This window comes from Lissotriton helveticus, chromosome 2_1, assembly GCF_964261635.1.
Source record: "Lissotriton helveticus chromosome 2_1, aLisHel1.1, whole genome shotgun sequence".
Lineage (NCBI taxonomy): Eukaryota > Metazoa > Chordata > Amphibia > Caudata > Salamandridae > Lissotriton > Lissotriton helveticus.
This window is the reverse complement of record NC_136059.1, coordinates 970800532-970825236: the sequence shown is the minus strand read 5'-3', so window position 1 is coordinate 970825236 and position 24705 is coordinate 970800532. Positions and strand designations below refer to the sequence as shown.

The following is a 24705-nucleotide window of genomic DNA, read 5'->3' as shown; positions in this document are numbered from 1 at the left end:
CCTAGTACCGTCTTCATGGTATGGACGTTTAGTGGTTTGCACTCTGATTTTTCCCTGTTCAGTTTATATCCTGATACGTGTGTATACTGTTCTATGGTGTTCATGAGGGCTTTAATTGACTCTTCTGGGTTTTCAGTTATTATTAGCACATCATCTGCGTATGCCGCTAGTTTAAATGTTTCTCCCTCTATCGGTATCCCGGTTATGTCTGTATTTGTTCGTATCATGTTGAGCAGTGGCTCTATTGCTAGGAGAAAGAGGGCCGGTGATAATGGGCATCCCTGTCTCGTTCAAATTTCTGCATACACTGGTCTAGGAATGGCCAGGACACTCGGTCAAATGCCTTTTCGGCATCTAGGGCTATCATTACCGCTGTGTTGTTGCTCTTGCTGGCGTGGTTTATTATGTGACAGAGCAATCTGGTGTTGTCGTGGGACATTCTGTTTTTAAGGTAGCCAACCTGCGAGCAGTGTATGAGCTTGGGTAGGTAAGTGTTCAGTCTGGTCGCCAGGATTTTTGCATAGATTTTGCAGTCTACATTGATGAGTGATATTGGCCTGTAGTTTTTGGGGTGCTGGGTGTCCTTGCCTTCTTTGGGTATGACTATGATGTTGGCTTCTGCCATTGTCGGTGTCATGCTGCCTTGTGCGATGCAGTGTGTGAGTACTTCTGTCAGCGTGGGTTTGAGTAATGGTAGAAACTGTTTGTAGAACCTGGCAGTGAATCCGTCTGGGCCAGGAGCTTTGTTGTCTTTGAGGCTGGCTACCGCTTTCCCTATCTCATCACCTGTGATGTCTGATTCTAGCATTTCTCGCTGGGCACTGTTTAGTGTTGGGGTTGTGATGCGGTCCAGGAGTTCTTTGCCCCCGTCTCCGCCTAGGGTGGTGTCTCTTTTGTAGAGTTGCGCGTAGAAATCTCTAAACGCGTTGAGTATCTCCTTGTTTGCTGTCTGGGATTTGCCTTTGCTGTCTCTGACTGCCGCTATTGAGTGTTGTTTTTGCTTGCCTTTGAGGTAGGACGCTAGCGCCTTCCCTGCTCTATTTGCAGTGCATAGATTTATGGCCTTGTACTTGTTTAACCAGGTACCCGCCCTTTCACTGAGAATTCTGTTTAGTTCGTATTTCTTTTTTGTTAGTGTAGTGAGAGTATTCCTATCTTCCAGGTCGGCTATGTGTCCAGTTTCTAGATCTTTTATCTCTTGTTCTAGGCCAGATATTTTTTTGTTCCTTTCTCTGTTTAGCCTGCCCTTGATGGTGAGTACTATGCCTCTGATCGTGGCTTTAAGGGCGTCCCATAGTGAGTCTCTGTCTATGTCCGGGGTATAGTTAAATGAGAGGTACTCTTTTATTGCTGTCTCTATTTCTACCTTGGCTGTTGTGTTTTTAACCAGGTCATCGTCAAATCTCCATCTGCGTGTTGGCCGTTCATTGTGTTTGCCTGACAGTGTAAGGCTGATGTGTGAGTGAACAGAGATCGCTCGTGGACCTATTTCAGTCTGATCGATTAGGTGAGTGTGTGTCTGAGATCAGTATATAGTCTATTCTACTGTAGGAGTTGTGTGGTGTTGAGTAGAACGTGTCCTCTCGACCGTCTGGGTTTTGAAGTCGCCATGGGTCTTTTAGGTTGAGTTTAGTACAGAAGTTCTTCAGGATGCTCCCCTTATGTGCTGTCTGATTCATTCTCAGCGGGTGTCTGTCAATTGCTGGGTCTAAGACTTGATTCATGTCACCAGCCACCATGAGGAGTTCCCCTAGTGGTAGGGTGTCTAGCTGTGTCCCGACCCTCTCCCAGAAGGTCCTGTCATCCGTGTTAGGACCGTAGATGTTTGCTACATGTATGGGCTCATCCCCTCTGGCTAGGCTTGTCAGTAGCAACCTGCCTTCAGTGTCTGCCTGTGAGTTAGTTATTACTAGCTTTGACTTCTTGCTTACTATAGTGATGACTCCGTTCTTTTTGTTTAGTGCGGGTGAGCCTATAACTTCACTTATCCAGTTGGCCTTGAGGCGGCATATGTCTTCCGCTCCTAGTCTAGTTTCCTGTAGAACATATATGTCGCTCTTAAGTTTCGCCAGATGGTCTAGGATTTTCCTCCTCTTAACTGGGTGGTTCAGACCCTTGACGTTCATGGACACTACTTTGATGTCAGTGGTGATTTGTGTGAGCTGGTTACATGTCATTCTATCTGGTGTTTATCTGGCTGTTTTGCTAGCTGTCTCCGCCTGCTTCTGCGCATCTGTGTTCCCTCACTTTCCCCCCTGTGCTTAGGGTTCCAATGGAGAGATGGGGATAGTAGATCAGAGAATAGAGTTAGAGAAAGAGAAAGTAGAAGAAATGAAAGCAACACATGTATGTGCACCCCGCACCCCCCTACCCGTCCCCGTCCCCCCTCCCTGCCCTCCCACCTCCCCCTCACTGCCCTCCCACCTCCCCCTCTTACTTGCTGAGTGAGTGTGCGACGACAAAGTTCCCTTTGCTCCGCAATCGTCCCTGAGGCCTTATGTTCATTCGTTCGTTTGTCCATGACAGCCTAGACCATCCTTTGTTCAGGCTGCTTCTATGATATTGTCCTGCTCAGATCATACTCGCAATTAACTCTCTTTTGTCTCCTCCTCGTTCCATGTCCTGAGGTAGTCTCTGTCTTGAGGTAGGTTGTTTTGGGATACCGTGGTCTCTCTGTTGCATAGTTCATTGTTCTCTGGTTGAGGGGACCACTGCTAATGTTGAGGTAGCTTTTAAATGAGGTAGTTGCGTTGTGCATCCTCTTCATAGCGGTTTATTCCGATTTCTCTGAAGCGTCCGGTGATGCGCTTCTCTTTGCTGCACCTGGACCTGGGCTTTTGATCTCCATTTCTTCCGCTGGTGGCCCCTGTATGTAGCGTCTTAGCTCCTCTGGATCCTCAAATACCATGGTTCTCCAGTTGTCTGTGATTTTGAAATGCGCTGGGCCGGTGAAGCTGAAGTTGAGCTTCCTTCTGCGGAGGGCATCTCTTAGTGCGAGAAATCCCTTCCTTGCTTCTACTGTTAGTTTGGAGTAGTCCTGTGTTAGCACTATCTTGCTGCTTGCCCAGGTCAGGTTCTGGTTCTTCCGGGCAAAGGCAAAAATGGCGTCAGTGTGGCTGGATCTTAGTGGGCAGCAGATTATCGGCCTGGGGGGCTTCCCGTGTGCTGGTTTTCCTGCCGGAACTCTGTATGCTTTATCAACCTCAAATTGCCTATCGAATTTCAGGCCCGTCAGTTTAGGTAGCATATCTTCCAGCATGGCTGCGCAGGTACCGGCTGTGTCCTCAGTCCCTTCTTGGACGCCCAGGATCCTTATGTTGCCCCTTCGTGCTTTGTCTTCTTGTTCCTCAAGCTGCTTTTGCATGACTTTTGAGGTCTTTGAGCACTCTGCTAGTGTTCTGGTGTTAGTGATGGTCACGTCCTCGATGTCGCTTATGCGCTTTTCTGCGGCTTCTATCTTCGTGTTGGTGCTGTGCAGGTCCGCTCTTATCGCTGCTAGTTCTAGCTGCATGTTATCTATTGTGTGTTTTGTTTCTTTTGCCACTGCATTGCCTTCGTTGACTCTTTTCAGGATTGTCTCTAGAGTGCTGGTTTCGTTTTTAAGTTTCATTGGCGACTCCGGGATGTCTTTCCTGGGCTTTTTCTGGTCTCCTGCTGTTTTCCCCTCCTGTCCGGCCATTGCACCGAGGCCTCTTCTTGTTTGGAGGCTATCTGTTCTTCCTTCCTTCTGGGTTGAAGTTAGGGCTGCGGTTGATTTTGCCTTTAATGCAGGAGTCAGTGCCGGCGTTGTGTGTGGTGTCCGATATCTGCTGGGTTCTCTTATGTTTCTAGTTCTTGTCTTTAATTTTCCCCCTGCCAGCGCTTGCTTTATCTTGTTCGCCTTCCCGCTTCTGGGTATTGTGCACCCTAGTTGGTGTGTTCGAGGCGCTTTGCCCTCCTTGGTCATTGTTCGTTGTTCTTGCGTGCTCTTACCGTTTCGTTATGGCCGGTATACGCTGTGCTGCGCCTGTATTCGGCGCCCTGTGCTCGTTGGCTCCAGACCTGTCTCCTTGTTTGTGTCCTTCAATTCGCTCTCACACTTGTGTATATCCGTGAGTCATTTGCTCCTCGTGTTTCAGTTTGTTAACCTGTTTGTTAGGCTCTCTGTGACTGGGGGTGTTGGTGCTGCTTCTAGGGCTGATTCAAGGCTCCCTTTCGCCACCACCGCCACTTATGTGTGCCCCTCTGTTCTGTCTGTTCGCCGGTTGTTAGGCTCTCTGTGTCCGGGGGTAGGTGCTGCCCCTTATGACCTGATTTGTGGGTTCTCGTTTCATCCACCGGCACCTCCGTGTACCCCTCTGCTCTGCTTCCTGTGCTCGCGCCTCTGGTCGCTTGTTGGTATTTGATGCAGCCGCCGTTCGTGTGGCCACCTCGGTAGCCTCGGTAGCCTCGACAGTGCCTCTTCCGCTCAGACAGCTAATTGTTGTTGTGCTCGTGCGGTTGCGGGGCTGTGCCGTTTGCTGCTAGCTGCTGCGCTAGCTTCTTCTCGCATCCGTCTTCCACTTCCTGTTCCTTTGTTGTCCCCCGATGGTACTTCTGGAGGTGACGTTTTGCAAATGGCGGCGCCCTACGTGAGGGTGTGTTTCGCTTTCGTTTCGAGCCTCCGGAGCGGGTCCCCGTTCCGTTGCGAGAAAAAATCCCGATGGTAGGTTTGCTGCTTAAAATGTTAAGTCTTTTAGTCTTAGTCTCTCTGTTGTCTGAGTCCGCCCCTGCTGCCGCGGTGTTTCCTCGTTTCTTACCTCCGCTGCTTTTTTTTTTCCGCTCTTGTGGGTTGCCTCTCAGTTCCTACCTGCACTCTTGGGAATTCCCATTCCAATGCTGGTATCTTGGAGAGTTCTGCAGTTGAGCTGCGCTTGAGTTCCGCCGTGGGCTCATCTCTCTCCCTCTGCTTGCGGTTACGCCTCCAGCCTCGGGCACTAGGGCGCCATTTTGTCCCCCTTCTTTATCTGCTCCTCGCCCGGAGGGTTCAAAGTTCGTATTTCCGGCTTGGCTCGTTTCTTTTCTTGTTCTTCGGGCTCGATTTGTTGCCTGTGGGTTCCAGTATCGGAATCTGGTTTTGATGTGCGCTTGTGTTCTGATTGGCTGGTTAAATTTGCCGTTGCTGGCCTCGGGACTGCGGAGCTGACGGACTCAGACGACCGTCCACATTGCCGTCCAAGCCACGCCCCCTGTGTTGAGCTATTTTGATACATATAGTGGCCATGCGTCATTACGCAATGCCTAACTATATATTGGCTGTACTGAACTTGGGCATGTTTGGTATCAAACATGTTGGAATCATTCTCCTACTCCAACACTGTTACCTTTGTTGGAGGTATGATTCAATGCACAGGGGGGCTCCTCAGGGACGCCCCCATTATTCCTGGTAATAGCTTTTCAGGGTCTAACGCCAAGCTAGTGCTGCTGCCAACCACATACACAATTCTGCCCTCCCGCTGCTGAGCCAAGCTTGCCAGAACAAAGGACATGGGAGTATCCCCCCTCTGTCCAGCCCCTCCTCTGGGAGGGACCCCTGAATTTTTCAACCCTTTCCCTAGGTACTTAAGAGCTTACTTGTGGGTGGCTCTTCAGATTCGTCGTGGTACAAGATTCAAACTCGAAACTACTTCAACTTTGACAGTGTGGGCACTTGGACTTCACCTGGAACCAAGATTGCACCAAGAAAAAGTCCTGCTGCTCCTGGTTCCGCTGTCCTTCAAGTATTCTTTGTCGTCTGTGCCTGTGCTGCTCCCAGCTTCCTCTTCAGGCCCATGGGCATCAAGAACACCCAAGTAATCTCCCTTGGAGTGAAGGAGTTACTCACCTGCATCTGCAGGCGCAGCAACAAAGCTGACGGTCTGCTGCTCCTGATGTCCCACTGACTTCGAAAGGCTCAGCAACACAGGTGGTAGTTCTGGACCTCCCTCAAGTCCTGACCTGTCCTCTCAGCCACTTTTTGGGCAGTATCCCTCGTTGGAACCTCTGGAACAGAACCTGTGTGCACTGCTCTGACTTGCCCTTACCAAAGCTTGTTTGCTCTGTACTCCAGAGATTTTCGGGCTACAAGAAGCTCAGTCTCCAGCAACTCTTCCTACCAAGATATTTGTCCTCACGTCATCCTCTGCACCGTGGGCCTGCACCGTTGGTGAGCTGCTCAAGTTCCTCTTGCGACTCCTGTGCCTTCAGCATGAGGGTCCTCTCAAGAGTCTTTTTTGGCTTTAGTGGGCTCCCCTGCTTGCTTGGGGCTTACCCTACCTCTCCTGCATTTGGTGAGTCCCTCAGACCTTGCTGGCCCAAGTGTTGCCCCTTTTTGATTTGCGAAGTCTGTTGCTGCTGCCAAGGCATCTTGGTGCTCTCTCCAGACACGACCCACTGGATCTCGACTTCTGACGTGAGACAGCTCTGGAATGGCTCCTGGTCTTCTACAGTATTGCCTGGTCCTCTCAGCTGCAGTGACAAGGTCACCGTCATCACTTCTGTATCTTTCGTGATCAGTGGTCATTGCCCTTCCGTGCCCCCTTGGTCACCTCCGAGTGGCATAGACTCTGTCCCCTCTGCTTGCAGGTTCTTCTCTTCAAGTATACACCATTGGATTCCACCAGACTCTTTCACCTTCTTCACCAGCAGCATCTTTTCTGAAGTCCTCCATTGTGGTCTACGGCAGTTACCCCCGTCACTTCGCACCTATGTACCCAGCTTCCCTGGTGTATGGATTCTGGTTCCTCGGGTATCCATGGGTGGGATGACTCTCCAACCTTCTGTCTTCCATGGGGTTTCTTCAGGGTCCACTAGGAAGGGCCCTTCTTCTTGAAAACTACAACCACAACTTTCCCTTTTACTTGCATTGAGTATGCAGCTGTGTTTCCTCTCTGCACACAGCCTCCGTGGGGCTCCTGGGACTCACCTTGAGTGGTTCCTTGGGTCCCCTGCTCTTCTGAGTCTCTTGGTCTAAGTCCCGACTTCGGTCGCAGTTCGCATTCCACTTCTTTAGTATATGTTTTGGTCTCCCCCTGGAGACCACTGTGTATTGTGCTTACTTACCTCTTGCAATTGAAGTATTATTGTGTATTTGTGTTGATATCTTTGGGTAGCAGCTATACCAATGTGTTAGTGAGTGTTGTGTAATAAGTAGACATATTTTTATAACTACACTGTGTGGTTCTTTTTCGTTTAATCTACACTATATGATTAGATCTGGTAAAACAAGTTGCGTAACACACCTTCAGGACCAAGCCTGAAGGCTGCTCTCCACAGCTACCACTTAGAGACCTTTCTAAGGTTGTCTAAGACCACTTAAATCACCGTAAGGGTTTTCTGGATTATTGCAAGGTGCAGCACCTAAATAAGTGTGCACCATATACTAAGCCAGCCTCCTACAGTAAGGGAAACCAAATTAGAATCTTTTCATTTACTATACCTGTAATAAATTAAAACTGTTTTAAAAAGCGCTGAAGGGAGCGCCTTCTTGCCCAAATACCCACCCTCTCCAACATTACTCAAAGATTGAAGTAAGTAACAATGGGAAGTGGTAGACTTTGGAGTAAGTAACAGTAGCAATCCAGATAACAACTTACGATACGATACTCAGTCCAACGGTCATTCAGGAAGCAGAAAGTAACTGAACTGTTATATCACCTACAGCGTAAGATTAAAACGTGGACCATAAAATTAAACTTTCTTCATTGAAGAATATAGTATGGTCCAAGTTCTTCCATTAGTAACAAAATAAAGACTAACCGTGGCAAGAATTATACAGAGTTTTTATGAGTTCCTAAGGACGAATTATAATAACCGTTTTATTTCAAATGAGAGCAATTGGCGGTCACCTGGACACTGGTACCTAGTCTAAAAAAACACAACACCGAGCTCGGGCAAAGGATCCAGCTTTGAGAAACCGATATCTCTCTGATTGCTTTGTCCACAGAGGAATAAAGATTCAAAGAAAATCACTAATCATGCTGAGCATCATTAGCAAATTCCCAATAAAGGAGCTTACATAAAAATTCCCAGAGAAAACGAATGGTTGGTGTGAGATCAATATGCAAGCAGCGCACTCTAAGCTGCCGCCAAAGCCAGTGAAACACTCCATAAAATCAAAGTTCTTAAAAGTGGCACAATTTCATTTTAATTTTAACTGGTACCTGTTTTATTTTTAATTTTTAATTCTGACATTGAAGTCTTAAGTTTTTTAGTTGCAAATACACATTTTGGGATAACACCTGAAATATTCAATTCCACAGGAGTAAATGTTTCTCATTTTTTTGCAGGGTATGTACCTTTGGTAAACAAGGGAGTGCAAGAAGGAGGGAATGGATCCTGACTATTTTGATCCATTGCTACCAGGCTAGAAATTAATGTGCTTTGAGAGGATTCTTTAATCTAAGTTGGTTTTCAGTCTGAATGTCATATTGTGTGCTTGAACATTGTGTTTGGCATCAATTACATTGAACACTGCTACTGGTGTTGCTTTTGTTTATTTTGAGTGCAGTGTCCAGGGGACTAGATACACAAAAACAACTGCATGAGCGCTCTGGGACAGACATCCTTCACTATGACTGACAAAACACAAAAGAAAACAGTAACAACCTTGGAAACAGGCCTAAGGGACAATCAGCACAGAAGGTTGATTTAACAAAAGCAGGAAATGGCTCACAAATGAGATAGAGGGTGCTGCGTGAATAAATAAAAAAATTTAAAAAGAGGAAGCCCCTCGCAAGCCGTAACGTTGTCACTGCACCAGTGGGAAAATGAATGCCGTTTTCTCCAAAGAAAATATTAACGCCAGGACAGACGCAATTTCTGCGAGTCATGCCCGTGAGTTATAGCGGTACAAAATCACTCCTGTAATGTCATACACCTCTCTGCAACTCTCCCTTACTGTGATAACCACCGTGTCATGAGCTGGCCAGTATAAACACAAGCGCAGCACGGAAGCTAGTCAGAGCTGGACACAATGGGGTATGAAGTCCCTGCAACACTGGTGCAGCAAAAGAAGCATGTTTGAAAACACCTGAGAAACTGCATGTCCTGGCACCCTCAGAAAACAGCCTCTAACATTTGACCTCTGTCTTTGAATGCACAGCAAATGTTACGAGACAATAACATGATTTACAGATCTGTTTAACCCCTTCCATGCTGATGACGGCCCCCGTCCGTCATGCATCACGGTGGGCGTGTGCTGATCCTGCCCGCTCTTTAAAACGGCCGCACAGTGCGAAAATTCGCCGCGCATGCAAGGGGTTAAAGAAACGAACCTTGGAGCGACTGAATACATGTAGCCCTCGTGTCAAATTCTCTTAGAAAAAGTGGAAAGTAGTCGCTAAACAGATGCTACAATGGGACAAGTGGAAGGGTACAAGTACTGGGTGACTGCTCTGTGGGAGTGAACAAGTGACAAAAAGAAGGGATAAATAGGAAAGATTAACCACTTGGAAGAAAGGATTTTTAAAGGACACTGAAACAAACAAGTGAAAATCAGTGGGCAGGCTGTAAGCTCACAAAGAAGTATATCAAAAGTACAACAGGTCTTGAAAGCTCGACCTAAACTTGGGAAAGGACCTCTCTGATGGTTTCAGTTTAGTAGGAGACTGTTTGCACTGAAACATGTCAATCACACATCTCCCTCGATTTGACTGCTATAATTTTGATTTTTTTACTTAGATGGTCATTGGGAGAACGTTTCGAAAATTTGTGGATGCATCGTCAACCACCGTGGGGCCACTACATATTGAGAGTTGCCATTCTTGGCCCCTCTACCAGGTCTGCTAACAAATCACCCCTCCACATAAATTAACAGTAGTCGTAAAAAAATCACCACAGCTAATGACACAGAAGGTAAATTTAATGCAAACTAATATGAATTCGCTTCCGACATGTGCCTAACTTTAGTTATGCAAATTTATAAAAATCACAAAGAAAATTTAAAAATGTGATTTAATTTAATTCTGCAACTACAAACATTTGACGAGCTATTAGTTATTGACTAATGAGGTTGACCCTGTTTAACTGCAAGGTTGAGTCTCATTTTTACGTAAATAATGTAGAACCACAGCTGGATTAAATCAGACATGCCAGGAGCAGTTGCAAACATACCAAGAAAATAGAACGGACTACTTTCTCTTAACATATTAAGAGTCTCACATGCCATCTTAATAGACCGATTAATAACATCTGGCATTAAAGGTATTGCCTTAGAGTGGATAAAAAACTTTCTTAGTGACAGGAGACAAGTGGTGACTCTGGGGGAATTCCGTTCCAGCGAGAAGCCACTGTCAACGGGAGTACCTCAGGGCTCCAGTCTGAGTCCGACATTGTTTAATGTTTACACCGCACCCCTGATTCAGCTGATATCGTCCTACGGCATAGATGTAATAGCATATGCGGACGATACCCAACTAATCCTGGTCATGGACAAAGACAACCAGGCCTGGGAGGAAAAGCTTAAGTGCTGCTTAACGGCCACCTTTGAGTGGATGCGGAAAAACCACCTGAAATGTAACACAGGAAAGACCGAGATCATGCCCATAGGCTCAAATAATGATTTCATCCCCAGACTGTGGTGGCCTGAGAAGGCAGAAATTCCACCCCACACTACCTCCTCGGCTCGCAACCTTGGGGTACAGTTTGACGCCGATCTATCCTTCAAACATCAAGCGTCAAAAGTGGCAGGCACTTGTTTCGGGGTAATAAAAATGCTTAGAAAGTTCTTCGACTTGCTGCCCCTCGAAGCAAGGAAAACTGTTACGATTGCATTAGTCACCTCCCGCATTGACTATTGCAATAGCCTGTATGCTGGCACCAATAAGATGGTTACTCATAAACTCCAGATGGTGCAGCATGCAGCTGCAAGGCTGGTTCTGAAATGGCCAAGAAGATCCTCAGCAACCAAAGCCCTCAATGCACTACACTGGCTGCCTATAACTAAAAGGGTCCTCCACAAAGTTTTAACTATCACTTTTCGCGCTGTGCATAATTCAGGCCCCACTTACCTAAGAAATAAATTTGTAAAATACTGTCCAAATCGCGCACTAAGATCCTCCAATGCCAATCTTTTGACCATCCCTAGATTCAGACTCAAAACCCGCGGGGGCAAATCCCTAGCGGTGTTGGGGGCCAAAGCATGGAATGCCCTACCCCCTCTATTAAGAGCACTGGACAAGGAGTCTGAGTTCCGCAAGCAATTGAAAACCTGGATTTACAATCTTCCAGACCCAATGGCCAGAGCGCTAGTGTGATCCCGGCTATGGTCTCCTTAGCAGTAAGGCAACTTTTTCATCTGGTTGTCCTCATATTGGCGCCGAGATGCTCCTTGGAGCGATTGCTAGCGCGTTATAAATGGACTCTACATCTACATCTACACATATTGCATATCCGCCTCAGTAAAAGAGTGATTACCCTTTTATGCTTCTTGCATGGCACATTATAAAGTCACCCACTGGTTTGTTGTCTCCAGAGATTTCATATTCTTAGAACAACACAATAGATCCAGCTGGCTTGAGCTTCCTATAACTCTCTCAACAGCCCAATAAAAATCTTGGTGAACAATACCTCGGCTTTGACATTAAAGGACCTAAGAACAAGTTCTGAACAGAGCTCTTCTGGCACGGGTGTCCAATGGGAGGAAAGCACCCGTTTCCAACATTTGCACTCAAGCTCTGGGTAGTCAAATGATTTAGTTAGCGAGGTCAGACAAAAGAGCTGACACGTGTATGTATTTCCGAAACTTTCCACCAGTGCGCACAAATGTGGCATTTTACGCGGTTTTGCCACTTCCATAGAACAGCGCACACAACATTTTGTGTCTGTTTATAATGTAGAAGGATTTGTATACCTGGGCAAAAATTTGAAAATATATTATGTAACCAGTGATACACATGTAAAATATGTTTGTGTATGCATATAAATAATTGTAAATGTGTAACAGGGATTTTAACAAAGAACCCCTAGATTATATTTAACCTTAAAAAAATAAATAGAGCAAAGTGGTTTTGCACTACTTTTGATATTTATTTAATCTAAACATTTTTTTTAATCAAATCTAGATCCAACCCTCACTTCTAAAAGATGTAAAGAAATCATGTGAAATCAGTTTGCACCTTGTTTGCCGTTCTGTAAATACAATTTACTTAATTTCCTACTGCATAGGAGGGAAAAAAGGTGAAAATATGTTTCCCCTTATTTTTATGCTTCAGTTCAGATTTTCTGTGCTAGGTTCCCCTGTGGTTTCTGAATATAGCCAGAACTCACAAACTTTCCTCCACAAGATAACATTGTTGGACGCCCTGAACAGGTTATTACTCCCTACACATTGCAACTATAACTTAACTATGTCACTATAACCTTCAGAGAGAGGTCCTTTGTGGTTATCTTACCCCTGGATATAAACTACTTCCATCCACTGGTTTACGTGTAGGTCAGTCTGTAGGACTCATTAAAATTTCCTGCTGGTTAACTCCTGATAAAATATAAAACACAAACAAGAAATCTTTAACTCCAACCATTCATTCATTCAATTCTTTATTTTTGTTTTGGAACTCAAAAGAGGTCCCCATAAAAACAAGACAGGACAATGAATATAAAACCCATTAAAACCACACATTAGAAAAAAAGAATAAATACATATATATATTTTAAAACATTTGTTCACATAAACTAATTTTCTGTAACAGCAAACTGGATGCAAATTGATATACATTATTAATACCTTGAGATATTTAAACTTTGTGCAAATTACGTCACATTTCTTTTCACAGCATATTTTATTGGGTTCTAGCCATATATCATGGCCCAAGTGGCCCACATACATATATATATAGGACAAATTACTCCAATTTTGAACATTCTCGTAATGCCGCAGCAATCCTGAATCCGAGTTAGTATAAATTCATGTAGCCATTAAAAAATGTAAAAATGTTTGTACAAATGTCTCCATTATTTCAATGAAGGAGGAACTCACATGCCACCTCAGCTGATTTAATACTATTCTTTAAAAACATTGGCCTTAAGAGGTAGAGGAGATGAAGAGACAATGCGGGACAAGCAAAGAGCACAGATCCTCAATCCCCGAGTTACACAAGTTACACTCTTCCCCTGTTTTTCCAGAATAGTACCAGTTTGCTGTTAGCACATTGAGCGAAAACAAGTTAATTCGAAATAATGTCCAAAAATGGCAGAGGCCATGGTCCAAATTCCAGGTCAGGTACTGCTGAGCTTACTTGGCGCGTCAGGACGAAATTACTGCCGCCATCCTTTTCTTTGACATACAGTTCATAGAGTCAATTCGATAGCTAGTAAAGCTAGAGGCATTCTTTGAATATCTTTTGAATTGTGTGGGAGACTGCAGGAAACCAGAGCCTCTTCCTGCAGTTCCAGATCACTTAGGGCCTGATTACTATGGCACTGGGACCGCCACCGTCAGGCCGTTGGTGGCGGTCCCACCGCCATCCTCACCCATCTGATTAGACTGCTGCATTATGATGCAGGCAGTCGGGTCCCGACTGGCGGGGGGGAACACAGCCACGACCGACAGGATCAAGGATCCTGCCAGTGTGGCGGTAGGACTCCTATTCTCTACAATGGGGCGGTGCCTGCTTAGGCACCGCCGTAGGGATTAGGATGTCCCTTTTCACTGGCCCTTTCATGGTGGTTAACCTTCCATGAAACAGTAGGTGGAAAGTGACTTGAGGGCCCCTAGCAGGGCCTCCTTACCCCCTGGGCCTCCGCTATTGGACCGCATGGTACCTGCAGCATAGTGTAGGGATATGTAAGATGTGTATATTTTGTACTGCAGCATGTGCTACCACCCACAGAACACGCTGCTTACAAAGTATATACATTGCGAACCTAGTGAAGGCGGTCGCATTGTAATGCGGGCAGCGGGACCACCGACTACTAGTCGGGCAGACCTGCTTCCGCCACTTTGCCAACCGTAATCAGGCCCAAGTGTCAAGACAAAATTCCAGGAAAATGTATATTTGCCCAGCTCTGAGCCAAAAACTTCACGATTCATAAAACCCGTCTTGGAGTCCTTTTCACTGTTCTTAAGCTGAAAGACCCAGTGAATCACACTGGCCAACCCTTGCAAATAGGTGCTTATTAGACCAAATTCCACCCTCATTTCTGGGGTCAAAACGGATGAGTTAACATTACACAGTTTACTAAAATGTGCCCGTCCATTTTCTCTAAAAATTTCCATTTGTCACTGTAATAGACTCTATTGCATATAATAGAGACGTAGGGACTTTCGCCTTAAAAAGAATAGCACATGAATATAAGACTTTGACCCATTGCGTTGTAACCCATTGGCATGCAAAGAGGCCTTAGAGGAACAATATTCAATGTGTGCTGCTTTCAGTGTGTTCCTCTGCCATTGCCTCTGCCTTCTATCTCAGCGGTTTGGGCATCCAGTGGAGGGAACGGTGTGCAGGTAGCCATGGGCTGCTAGGTGGCTGAAGTAGGCAAAGGAGTATGCTTCTGGTGGTATTTTCTCCAGCCATTGGAAACCTGGTGGAGCCGTGGTCAGAGCTGCAGGGTGGCTGGAGTTGTCAAACTACCATACTCCTGACCCTGAAGCTGCGGAAGCAGCTGAAAATATTAGGCAGCAGCTAAGGAGGTACTATCTGATCACCAGATGAGATACACTGTGGGCCCAGAAATCTTCACAGTGGCAACCTGAGGCAACCAGAGGCAAGTGGTGGCTGCCCCGGGAGCAAGTGAAGAGAGCGGCCTTTGACATTAAAGGATCCCTGGTTGTCTCTGCAGCCAGGTGGACAATAACTGGACAAGCAAGCAAGGAAAGCGGGGAGTACTGTAGTATTCAAGAACTTGCTTTTCCTCACATACAGTCTTTTGAGGGCAAGCACGCATGCAAACCTTACATAAGCAACAGCTTTTACTGTGTCTGTGGAAGCGTCCCAGATTCACGTGCCACAGTGTGTAGTGTTTGTGTCTAACTCCCAGAAGGTATAGTTAGACTCTTCATCTCCAGAAGTGGCATTGCTTCTTGCCCTATCCTCTGCATAGCCGTTATCCCAGAAGTGAAGGCTTCTTGTGTACCCTTGAAAGGCAGAGGGAGTTAGGCCGGTAGCGGTTCACACACGGGAGAAGAGGTAGGCCAAAGGAATGTGATACAGTGTTGGGGGCAGATTGGCTGGCAGCAGGGTGCAGCTTGTGTACCACGTTTTGGTGTGCAAATAGCTATTCACTATGGCTTTCCCAGGATTTGACAATCTCTGTCCAGAAAGTTCTTGACAGAAAGCCCAAAAGGACTAAGCCATGACGCCAAGAAACTTCGGTCCGGAGACTGCTCTTTTCAAGAGTTTGAAATAAAATTAAAGCCAACCCTTTGAGAAATACATCTCTGCATGTGAATTTCCTGAAAGGCTTTAATGCAATATCTACCTTTTTTTCCAAAAGATTAGGCTGCATCTCATATGGTTTTGAACAACAAACAATATACCCGCACCTCCATTCATTTTATGATTGCAGATCCAATCAAAAAGCAGAAATAGACTAAATTAATTGTGTCTATTTTGGCAATAATGATTAGCCTTTTTTATTTTGAATTATTTCATAAAAAGGAGATCATTTTTTCAAGGCTGAATTGAGAAACACATTATCAACCGTACAGACGACCACATTGACATTTTAACAAATATACAAAAATCAATTAATACCACTTGTGCATAAATTTCCACATAATTTGACTTTGACAGTCAAATTATGTGGAAATTTATGCACAAGTGGTATTAATTGAAAAAATGATCTCCTTTTTATGAAATAATTCAAAATAAAAAAGGCTAATCATTATTGCCAAAATAGACACAATTAATTTAGTCTATATCTGCTTTTTGATTGGATCTGCAATCATAAAATGAATGGAGGTGTGGGTATATTGTTTGTTGTTCAAATTTAGTGGTCCTACCCCCCTCCTTCCCAAGTGAACCAAACCCCTAATTTTTTCCTTGCATCTCATATGGTGGCTTCAGTTGAGGTAAATCGAGAAAAAACCTAGAATCATTGGTAGAAGCGGAATACTCCCCTGTACTCTGTAAATCTTCAGCGGCCAACAACTTGGAAGGGCATATGGTCCAAGTAATTTCATCAACTAGGGAAAAGGTTTCTTTTAAAGAGGATTTTACTCTCCCTGATATTGATATTGTTCCAATTCAAGACCAATCCAAGAGAGTAATTCCTGATCCTTCCTCACCCCTGCGACCATTGGAAGAAATGGTGGGCAGTCCCCTGAGTACCCCGTTCAGGATGCAGCTCTTCAGCAGTACACCTAGCGAGAGTTTTCTAACCAACCTAACAGTATGTGGTTCTCCGGAATTGCGTTTGAGCCCACACTCCTGCTGTAACCAGTGGAACTATGTGCCACTGTCTGATTCATTACTCTGCTTAAAAAGATTCCGGTCATCAATTCTGGCTCCGATGGAGAAATCAGTAAATAGCCCTGATCATATTCTGGACTCAGTTTTGTCCTTAACAAAACTTTTTATTTTGAATAAGAGAACCCTAGTAGAAAAGGTCACTTCTTCTCTGGCCATATATAGGTATGAGTCCCAGTTTGAGGCTCCCCAACTCAGCTCCTCTTCAAGTAAACACTATAGGGTTAACGCAGTACCTAAACATTGTTGTAAGGATTATGTACACAGGCTGGTCCGTCGCAATGCAAGACAAGAAACAAGGAGAGCCAGTGCTCCACCGAGAACAAACAGATCTACTCCCTGCAGAATCACTTTGAGCCAATGGACTAACCTTGCCTCCAATCTCTTCTTCCCCCCCCCCCGTAAGAGAGAGAAAAGAAAAAACACTCTTCCTAATACTTCAAAGTAAAGAGGCAACAGCATTACCGCTACCTTTAGAGGAGGAAGGCAAGAAGAACAAGAGAAAGAATTGGCAAAAGACCGCAAGGAGGTGAAAATCTCTCAGAATCAGTAAAACGTGATCAAGGAAATCCATTTTGACCCAAATTCTGCCCAAACTCTAACAGTGGAAAAGATGAAGGGTGCTTCCACCGAGGAAAAAGTAGGATTATCTCTCAACTGACTTCAGGGACATCTTTTGAGTTAATGCCAAACCCACAAAGAGAAAATGCATTGTGCACATCAGACTTGCCCCTTCCTTCTTGTTCACTGAACCCCCTTGCCAAGATGTTTTTCTCTAAAGTGGGTTATAACATTGTTTATAACTGTAATGTGACGGGATTTGTTGGGGATTATACCGTTTGCTAGCCATTGATTGTGCCTTTGACTGTAAGATTTCTTGCCATCTTTGACCAGGAGATTTATTTGACTAGGTCATTTATATTGGGTTGCTTTGCATCCATACCAGATTTACTTATGGTTCAAAGTAGTGATCTCTCATTGGTCTAAATCACCAATTACGGGGATAAATTGTGGGGTCAGAGTGATTTATAACTCCAAAGTGGTATCTAACCAAATAATACTAAATAGCGACAAGTTGCGCTGTTGTGATATTGATGTATTCTCGGTACAGCAGGAGAAGGTTACTAAAACGTCCTTACATGATAAAGTTTGTGAGGGCAACTATCTCCTAGATTGTCCTCTCCTGGACTTCTTCCTAATTGAGAGGGAAAGTAATTTGAGGGTCTTTTTGGAAAAAAGGGGTAGGAAGGTCTTACTGTTTTCTGAGAAAGAGGAAGTCTGGAGATGGAGCTGGGTGGCGGGTGTACTTTATTCTAACAGTTCTATTGGGCGAAACTATGAAAGGTGTTCCTAGCAATAACCTTAAACTGGTTTCTTGGAATGCTGTAGGATTATTGACAGATAGTAACACAATACTATTTTTGAATAGATTGGAGGCCGATGTAGAGTGCATCCAAGAAGCTTGGATTACAAACAATTGGTTATCTGAGGGATATTTTGTGTTATATTACCTGGCAATCTCCACTAAGAGGGGCCATGCAAAAGGAGGTATAGTTGGGTTGCTTACTACCAATTACAGCTGGAAGTACAAAGATTTTACCCATTGCTCAAAATTAATCCTTATGGTAAAAATTATCTTTAAAGTGAAACAAGAAAGTATTGAGCCGTTAGTGGTTGGAAATGCATATACTCCACATGACTCTTCCCATATTCACCTGCTAAAGGATATGTTTAATTTTATCTCTACTATTATGTTGAGAAAGGCATGTAAACACATATTATTAGTGGGAGACCTGAATGCTAAAGTCTCTAATCACGCTTTAGGATCATTTGCAAATGACTCTAAATTAAAAATCCCCCCAGCATTCTGCACTTCTAACTGTAGAGCTACAAAAAGAGGATTTCCTCTGCTTAAAGTCTAAGTAATATTGAATTTCTAATAGTAAATGGAAGAATAGAGAATGATGCCCCAGCGAATGTTACTCATAAATATTTCTCCAGTTGTTCCATTATCGATTATGTAATCGTTCCATTTTCCACGTTTCACATGATATCACATACGGAAGTCCTAGATAATCTTGGTTACAGCCTGTAAAATAACTAACCCTCTTGCCGATGACCACATTCCCACCCAGTTACTGGTTTAAACAGGGAGATAAACAGATTAGTGAGGATACAAGACAAGGTCTTTTCCAATGAAGGAAGCAAATGAATTAATCTTCTGAAAAGGAGAAGATATAGGGAAAAATGTTCTCTAAAGAAAGGAAAGGAAGATTACAATTGGGTCCAGTTAAAAGAAGCAGTCTCTTGCAAAGATGCCAAAAGGTACTGGAAAAATGATTTATAATAGCTTTAGTATCAGAGGAAAGTCTTTCACAGTATCAAAAAAGGAAGTAGTTTAGAGAGCTTATCTGGAAGAACTCTATCCAGATAATGCCAGTATTGGGTTGGGACAAAGTGCCCATTACTGTTATTAAAAGGGAGCCCTTGCTGTGGGTCTTACCTTACCCACTTTTTACTCACTGTCATCAGTATGGTGTTACTTGTGAATTTATTCATTTCTAACTTGATCCTCCTGCTGGGACTTTGACGAGCAACCCAAATCTTGGAATAGAAGAAGACCCTGTACCTACAGAGGTAGCACTGACTGAACAGTGATATTAGTCACTCCTCTCTCATCTGGTGAGATGCAAATCATCCTCCACCCTGACCCACATATTTGTATTGTGCTGCTCTCCAAAAACGTCCTCCAAGTTTACAAAGGCTGTTGCTTATACTTGTAAACATAATTTTATTTTTGACAGCCAGCACAGTGCATAGGTCCTGCAGGGGACCTAGGGTACATATTCAGGATGGCATAAACGAGAGTCAACATTTTCAACAACATTCGAGGATTGATTGCTGGTACAATATATCGTGAAGGAAGATAAAAACAAAAGAAGGAAAAAGGAAAGAAAAACAATTGCACCACATTGCCTTCGTTCAACAAATAGAACAGTCTTGAATATAAGGGAAATATTTTAACATTAGCTCATACATTTTGTAAAAAACACACAGATGTGAAGCTTGCTCATTTATATCCAGTCATAATTTAGACACGTTTTTTCCCCATGATTCAAACCATATATGAATGCTCCCCTGTGGTGACGGCTTCAAATGACAGTCGGAGCCGTCACGTGAGTGAACAGAATGTTTATTGAAATAAGTACAGAGAACCTGCGACCTCAGCCACAGCCTATAGGTACGATGTCGCCTCAGTGTGTCCCCGGCGCTCGCCTTCGAACGCTGGTCGCGGTGACATTCTGAGTGATGTCACCGCGAGCAGTACCAAGGTAAACAGAGCCGCCGGGGGGGAATGAAGAGGGAGATACCACACATCCCCCTTCCCTGCGGACATGGAAAACATTAGATAAGGCAATGTGCAGAAAACAAGACAGAGAAAAGCTTACATTAGGCAGGAAAGTAATAATTACAACATTACATTTTGTTCAAGGCGGAATGCCAATAGTTACATCATCACATACTGATCAAAACGCCTGGGAGGTCTGGTCACTCTCCTGTTGGGCCTGTGGCCCGGGTGAGGGACACCTGACGGCCTCCTAACAGTGAAACCACTATCTAGTCTGGAACCACACTCCCCCTCCCTTGCACCTTCAGTGGCTTCTATTGGAGGGTGGTACTTTACAACTCTCCCTAGGTTCCATATTTTCCCCTCTCGGGTTTTGACTGCATTCTTGAAAAGTTTTGTGACTTTCGTGGGACTGCTGTACTCTGACCAGCTTGCCTTCCCGGTGGGAGCTTTGATCTTGATATTGTCACCTACTTTGAACTCAACCTCCCGTGTGGCCTTGCGTTGGTCATAACCTTCTTTCCTCGATTTCATGGCTCGTTCTTGCCTCCTCAGACTATCCTTTTCTATGGCGCGGTCTGACCACCCCTTGTGCCATTCCATCCACCCTGGAGCGAGCTTAGTGTTGGGTGTCCTCCCGCGGAGCAATTCGAACGGGGTGACGCCCGTCGTCTGATGCGGGGTGAACCTGTAAGCTTCCAGACGTCTCCACAGTTCTTCTTTCCAACTTATGCCACTTGCTTTTGCCAGCTGGATGCTCTCCTTGATGGTCTTGTTAAAACGTTCGACGATACCATTGGCCTCTGGGTGGTATAAAGCGCATCGCTTGTGTATGATGCCTCTTTCTTCTAGGAAGTCTTCCATCTCTTTTGAGCACAGTTGCACACCGTTGTCAGTGAGGATGTTGCTGGGGAGCCCCTCTCGGATAAATACCTCCTGTAAGAATCCGATGACAGTCTTGGTTGTGACTTCACTGACGAGTTTTATCTCCGGCCACCGAGAATACAAATCCATGAGCACTAGAATGTACGGTGTCCGCAGCTCCCCAGTCATCGGGCCTACGATGTCCAAAGCCAACTCGTTCCAAGGTTCTGACGGGAGCGGCCTACACACCATGGGTGGCGTCTGTTGCTTCAATACCTTGTCACTATTGCAGCACGGGATGCACTCCCTGATTCTCCTTTCGGTGACCAGGTCCATATTCGGCCACCAGTAGCTCTCCCTGAGTCTTTGCTTGGTCTTTGTGATACCCAAGTGTCCCTCGTGAGCTATCTCGATCAGGTTGTCCCTCACAGATGCAGGTGGCACGAGCCTAGTCCCCCTGAACAGGCAGCCGTCTACAATGGTTAACTCGTCCTTGACGGCCCGAAAAGGACGCATTTTTTCATCTCTTTTGTCACTGTGCTTCCAACCATCCCTCACTCTTCTGCAAATTTCCTCCATGATCTTGTCCTCTTCTTGCGCTTTTCTCCACGTATCTTCACCCAACGCCTTCTGAATGGCGCAGACATTCTCAACCATGTATCCCTCTTCTTCTTCATCAGATTTCTCTCGCATTACATTTGCTTCTACACCGCTGACGAGTCTGGACAGGCAGTCAGCTGCAAGATTTTGCGTCCCAGGGACATACTCGACATGAAATGTGTACTCCTGGAGACTGACCACCCAACGCCTTATTCTGCTGGAGATAGCATCCAAACCCTTTTTGCTGAACACTTCTACCAACGGTTTGTGGTCAGTTCGGAGGGTGAACTGCGTACCCCACAGGAAGTCTCTGAATTTTCCAACAGCCCATGATACCGCCAATGCCTCCTTTTCGATGACTGAGTAGTTGTTCTCGGAATTCTGGAGTGACCTCGAGGCGAAGGCTACGGTCTCTTCTCCTTCCACGCCTTTCTGGGTGAGTACAGCTCCTAACCCTTTTGCACTTGCATCAGTGGTGAGGATCGTTGCCCGGCCGGGCAGGTACGATTTCAAACTAGGAGCTTCTGCAAGAGCCCTCCTTACATCCTCGAATTCGCTCTGGCATTCCTGGCTCCATTTGAATTCGTTATCCTTTTTTAGCAATAACCTGATGGCGTAAGTCCTGCCTGCCAAGTTTCTTATGAACTTTCCATAGAACTCCAACATCCCCATGAATGATTTGATCTCGTCTTTGCTTTTGGGGGGTGACAGGTTCACGATGGTGTTCTGCAGTTCTGCCTTGGGACGTATGCCTTCTGTTGTTATCTTGTGACCCAGGAAATCCAACTCAGCACAACTGAAGACACATTTGTTCTTCTTTACAGTAAGACCTTGGGACAAAAACCTCCTCAGCACACATCTCAGCCTCTCATCGTGCTCAACTTGGTTCTTAGCGAAGACAAGCACGTCATCCTGGTAACACATGACGCCTGGGATGCCTTTCAGGATGTTGCCCATGATTCTTTGGAACACGGCAGCCGCCGAGACCAAACCGAACGGCATCCTTTTGAACTTGTAGGCGCCCATAGGTGTCACAAAAGCAGTGAGTTCCTGAGACTCCTCATGAAGTTTTATCTGGAAATAGGCCGAGGTGAGGTCAAGGGTTGAGAACACTTTGGCACCCTCCAGCGTGCTCATCATCTGGGTGATGTTCGGCAAGGGGTATCGGTCAACGACGACCTCTTTATTGAGAGCCCTCAAATCAATGCAGAGCCGGACTGACCCATCCTTCTTCTTCGCTGCCACGATGGGCGCCAACCATTCAGTCGCTTCCACCGGTTCAATTACTCCGGCCTCACACAGTTTTTCCAATTCGGATCTGACCTCTTCCTGGATGGCTATGGGGAGTCTTCTGACTTTTGCCACAACAGGCTTGGCATTCGACTTCAATTTAATTTTGTGGCAGTAATTCTTCAAACAACCAAGCCCTTCCCTAAACACTTCTTCAAATTCTTTGGTGATGTCTGACCCACATTCTTTTATTTCCTGTATCAAAATCTGGGGATTGCTGTTGGGATTGAGATACACACCCAAACCCTTCTGAGCTCGCCACCCCAAAATGTTGTCTCCTACAGTGGATACATATACTTTAGACACGGTAGACCTATTCCTGTACTCAATTTTGCTCAGAAAGTACCCTTTCATGGAGATGGGGCGCCCCGCATACCCTCCTGGCCTCAGGTCTAACCTCTTCAACATTATCCTCCCCTTAGACACACGTGAGAACTCCTTGGCATTAATAATAGTTATCCTGGAACAGGAGTCAAACAATGCTTCTAGCTCTACCTCTCCTACTCTTATGGTGTCTTTGGGACTATAGACTTGATCTTCGTCAACCTGTGCGGTAATTTCTGCACACATGGGGCTTCTGGGTCCAGGTGCCTTCAACTCTTTCACTTGCACCACAAACTCGTCGCACACCACATTGGTTCTGTCTCTACTCTGACGACTGGCCCCCTGCCCACTCTTGCAGTATTGTTTAAAATGGCCTTTCTTACCACACTTGTTACATGTGAATCGGAGGGCGGGACACTCCCTGTCGTTGGCTAAGTGCCCTTGTTTACCACACCTGTAGCAGGTACCTTTGAATAAACCTCCAGGCCTGCCTTCCTTCTGTTCCTTACTCACTGCCTTCTGACCCTTAACTACAGACACAGTCTCACATTCAGACACCACCTCACTGACATTGGTCTTGTCATCATTCTTCTTCTCCCCTGCATCCTGCTTAATCTCCTTGACGCACTGCAACATGTGCTCTACCTGTTTGGCTATGATGAGGACCTCTCTCAACGGCGGGTCATCTTTAAGCCATAGCTCTTCACGCACTCGTTCAATCCTACAGGTCAAGACAAACTGGTCCCTAATCCTCTCTTCACTCGCTCCCCCAAACTTGCACGTGGCGGCCAATTTCCTCAATTCAGACACAAAATCTTCTATAGACTCTCCTTCCTTCTGTGCTCTCTTCCCAAAGTGGTACCTCTCCATGATCGTGCTAGTCTTAGGGAGATAGTGCAGATCTAACTTCTTCAGGCTAACTTCAAACTCATTCAGTCCTCTTGCCTCCTGTGCCCCTAAATCCGGAAGATGATCTAGGACTTCCTCCCCTTCTGCGCCCAGGTAATAGGCTAACAAAGCAACCTTCCTCTCTAACCCTAAGTTAGGCCCACACACAGTGGCGTAATTTAAAAAAACTTTTTTCCATTTTTTCCATAGGATGGTGGGGTCACCTGGGTTGGTTAAGAAAAAGGGTGGAGGGGTCACACTTTGCATGTTTAAAGCCAAACGGTCTCAGTGTGTGCTTAGAACCTGTAAGCCTGCACTAACCCCCTTGTGTGACTTGAGGAGTAATAGGTGAGCACAATAAGCCTGTACTACGAAGGTATATCAGGGAACACTACTAAAAGCCACTAACTTGCTATGGCAATGTAACCCTCTGGATCAAAAGGATATTGTACTTACAATTGTTAAAAACCAACTACAGAGGTACTTGTGAGTCCACATCCACAAGAATAGGTGAAAGGGACATTGAATTTTCAGTGAAAATATTAAACAGCAGTATAATAACACAATTGCATATATATCCTGTGCGGCCCTTGCACCATGGAACAGAGAGTATTCAGCACATGACCAAATGTAGGCAGAGAAATAAAGAGTCACCACTAGTTCAGGGTGTGAAAACACGAAGTTATCTCCCTACTGCCGGCACTGTTCCAATAGAGGTGGCAAAAACTCCTTCATTCACAACCACTGCCCACCGCTGAAACCACCAACAGTTCTCGATGTAACCAGTTGATGTCTCTGCCAAAGCACATGCAGGGTATCAATAACGTGAGGTAATGATCCGTCTCGCCTGCCGTGCCTATTTACACCCCCGTCAGAGGTGACAGAAGAGCAGCCAAACGTGCGCTCGCCAGCTGCGTGTGCTTCCGATGCAGAAGAGACTTCCCTGACGGAGAGGTGGTAGCACACCGGTTACACGCCAGTCTG

At 45.4% G+C, this 24705-nt stretch overlaps 1 long non-coding RNA gene across 1 annotated transcript in view; it reads right to left on the bottom strand.

Annotated features, from left to right (window-relative positions):
* LOC144819562 (uncharacterized) overlaps window positions 1-24705 on the bottom strand; it is a 363968-nt gene that overhangs the window by 254597 nt on the left and 84666 nt on the right. Inside the window, exon 2 of the long non-coding RNA XR_013607443.1 lies at window positions 12390-12472. This is a non-coding gene — a long non-coding RNA (uncharacterized LOC144819562). The remainder of the gene's footprint in view (window positions 1-12389; window positions 12473-24705) is intronic.